At 40.1% G+C, this 3,557-nt stretch overlaps 1 long non-coding RNA gene across 1 annotated transcript; it reads left to right on the top strand.

Annotated features, from left to right (window-relative positions):
• The first annotated feature begins 652 nt into the window (after positions 1 to 652).
• On the top strand, positions 653 to 2,947 carry LOC136448959 (uncharacterized). The gene is made up of 4 exons (XR_010757957.1): positions 653 to 750; positions 1,269 to 1,305; positions 1,549 to 1,584; positions 1,969 to 2,947. It is a non-coding gene; the product is annotated as an uncharacterized lncRNA (long non-coding RNA).
• The last annotated feature ends 610 nt before the right edge of the window (positions 2,948 to 3,557 follow it).

The following is a 3,557-nucleotide window of genomic DNA, read 5'->3' as shown; positions in this document are numbered from 1 at the left end:
AAAAGAGCGGTAAGTATAACGTCCTTTCTACTGGGGCCGCGACCTCGCTGCACCTGTGTTGTGCTCTAAAATTTGCCAACCGCAGAGAAGTCGCTGTGTGATTCCGGTCATAACCTCTGTTACCGCTTTGAACTGTTTGAATGAAATAGACGTCGCGTGATATAACTCAGACAGACCCCGGAGAAAGTTTGTTCTTTTAGTACATATGACCTACAATAAAACATACTCAATTGGAATAATTAAGACAACAGGAACACTTAATGACTTTCAAACTTTTTAGATAATAAGGATATTTGAAAAGGACCAGACTGATATACAGCAGACACATCATGTGCTATTTCTATCCGAAATCTCCTTTTGCAATGCAAAAGTTGTTATATGCGCTAACCTTAGTCAGTTCCATAGCTGTTGTTGATAACCTATACCCTACTCACAGGCAGAGGATGAGCTGGAGAGGGTACGAAAGGAGTTGAAAGAAGAGCAGGTGGAGTGCCAAGTCCTACGGGGCAAGTTGGATACAGAAGAAGACGTCTCTACGGGACTGCTTTTTTCTTTGGAAAACGAAAAGGAAAAGGTAATTTGATGCAACACTGCTTTTTTTTACAATTGACTATGTCTGCCCCGATATTCATTCCAAAGCGAATTTTGTAAGGATTCTTTTATCATTTACAATCTACATGAATGTCGACTTAAAATGTTGATCTGTTAACAGGAGGGAGGTGGCACGGAAGAAGAGCAAAAGCGCAAAAGGTCAGAATAGGACAATCCACAGTAGACTATGTCCAAGCAACTACTAATTTCCCTCTGGCACTTAATCCCCCCTCTCACTGGACCCTGGCGTCGCTGCGGCCGAACGAATTGACAAAGCACTCAACGAATCCCATCTACAAAAATCAGCGTTATGTGTTGTGATGTCTTTCTGTTCACACTCGTACGTTTTAAATGATATTCTCATTATAAAGTCAAGGGTAACAAACATCCGGTTTAGGACTAAGCGACGCCGCCAGCTTGCCGCGGGTCCAATGAGAGGAGGGTTTAAAGCTCTAACGTTATGGTATGATGTGCATAGTCTTGTATGTTAATGAGTAATCCCAAAAGAAAAAAAAACTGTCTTGGCTCTAGTCATTGTTGCGCTATTGGGAACACAGTACATGGAATCAAGTCGTTGCAAGCTTGTCATTTAAGACGCACAACATTGTCCGTAGACCCTGTAAATAGATTTCGAAAATTAATGAAGGCATAATCATTGTAATGTTTTGTTTTCACAGCAACAAGAGGAAGAGCACAGATAAAGGAAAAACTTCGGTAGGCAGAGTCAATGTATTAAAGCAGATTTTTGAAGAAGGGTTGAATCAGATCATAGCTTGGTTTGGTATGCATTGGTTTGTTAAGTCGCGTATAAACAAGACTTTAAAAAAATATGAACAGGCAGGTGTAGGCACGTCATTTATTAAATGAAATACAGCATGGGTTTGGTTGCGATTTACAATGGTTTGGCCTTACACAATTTGCTGTTCATTGATCACATTGCGTCTTCCTTTTGCACAGGATCCAGCAAGGAAAAAGACGAAACAGAATGCAGTGGTATATATATATATATATATATATGTGTGTGTGTTTGTGTGTGTGTGTATGTGTGTGTAAGTGTATATAATACTGTGTGTATGTGTATATATAATATATATATATATATGACATTTTGTTTGTGTAAATGCATATTTGGTTGTGTGGGTGTGTGGGTGTGTGGGTGGGTGTGGGTGGGTGTGCAATAGTGTACAAGTATATATAATGCTGTTTGCGTGTGTGAGTAAGTGGGTGTGTATAGATACGTGATACACGTGTGTGTACATGTGTGTTTGTGTGTGTGTGTGTTTGTGTGTGTGTTCCTCTGTGATTTATATCATCATGTATAAATCGAAGCACAGCTAATGTGCTACTTTTAAAGCGTTTTTACGTTTCCGTTAACAGGAGCCTCGGTATGCAATCGGAACATTCGTGGTTGTCTGTGGATCGGCTAATGAGGGCGAAGACAAAGAGCCGTGGTTTGGCAAAGTCATAGGCGATGATCCAGTGAAGCAGCGCCTGCGCCTTAGCTGGTTTGTGCATAGTGGCGGAAAGTTTGTACCTGAAACCCTGAACAACAAGCCAGTTCCCCCACAGAGCTTTAACTATAATGACATCATTACCACTGTTGAAATGGCACCAAATATGTCTTTGCCATCTACAGAATTGGAAAAAGCTTGGAATGCCATAAGTGCTCAAGACTGAACAGTGTCTAACATGAACATTTATGATTGTTTTCTTAGTCACATAGTCACACCGTGCTGGGTTCTTTGATGTGAACAACTGTTTCTAGTGTTTGTCGATAAGGAGTTGGTTAAAGGTTAGTTAGATCAAAACGGACATTAAGTGATGTGCACTTTGAAAAGTTCATCAACGTTTCCATTTTTACACCCGGGTATTGAGACACGCTGGTGTTCTTGTCGGTTGTAGGCATTTAAATAATACTTGGTTATGAGTATACGACTGGTTTTCTGTTACATGTTGCACATGGCTATCATGTTCTGGTACCTGGGATTAGGAGTGTAGTTTTTCTATCTAGTTATCTACTTACTTTTCGGTTAGCTTATTTTCTTTTCTGCTATTAACTTATTTCTGTGGACAATTTTGTCGCATTCCACATGGCAAAGTCCTTCATCTCAGAACATGCAATAATCTTGTTTGTTTTAAACCCTTTTCTATGATATCAACAGCCATAGGCACGTCATCTATTAAATAAAATACAGTATGATTTTGCAAAGGCCTTTGTCCATTAATCATATTGCGTCCTTCTTTTGTACAGGATCCAGCAAAGGCATGTTTGTAGCACACATTTCATATTAGATTTTGTGCCAATCTTATGTGGAGACACAGTTAAGGGCAACTATTTCATACTTGGACATTTTGCTCGGAACTATTGCGCATCTACCTAGTAACTGTATTAAGAATTATTGAAATTGGCAGGGTTTTTGTATCAAGTAATTCGGTTGTAATTCCTATTCAATAAGCCATGAATAATTGAGCTCCACCATGTTTTACTAGCTCCGTCTGAATTTGCTCGTGTTCTCCCCGTTTTGAGACAAATGAATCGAAGTCTCCCGCTTTGAGTCAAATGTTTCAAAGTCCCCCGTTTTGAGTCAAATGACTCAATGTCCCCCGTTTCGAATTAAATGATTCAAAGTCCCCCGTTATGAGTCATTTGACTCAAAGACTTTGAGTCAAATGACTCGAGGACTTTGAGTCAAATGACTCGAAGTCTCCCGCTTTGGGTCAAATGTTTCAAAGTCCCCCGTTTTGAGTCAAATGACTCAATGTCCCCCGTTTCGAGTCAAATGAATCAAAGTCCCCGTTATGAGTCATTTGACTCAAAGACTTTGAGTCAAATGACTCGAGGACTTTGAGTCAAATGACTCGAAGTCTCCCGCTTTGAGTCAAATGTTTCAAAGTCCCCCGTTTTGAGTCAAATGACTCAATGTCCCCCGTTTCGAGTCAAATGAATCAAAGTCCCCCGTTTTGAG

Source organism: Branchiostoma lanceolatum, chromosome 14 (assembly GCF_035083965.1).
Source record: "Branchiostoma lanceolatum isolate klBraLanc5 chromosome 14, klBraLanc5.hap2, whole genome shotgun sequence".
In the NCBI taxonomy this organism is placed as follows: Eukaryota; Metazoa; Chordata; class Leptocardii; order Amphioxiformes; family Branchiostomatidae; genus Branchiostoma; species Branchiostoma lanceolatum.
The sequence above is the reverse complement of the archived record's forward strand: the minus strand, read 5'-3'. Positions and strand labels throughout refer to the sequence as shown.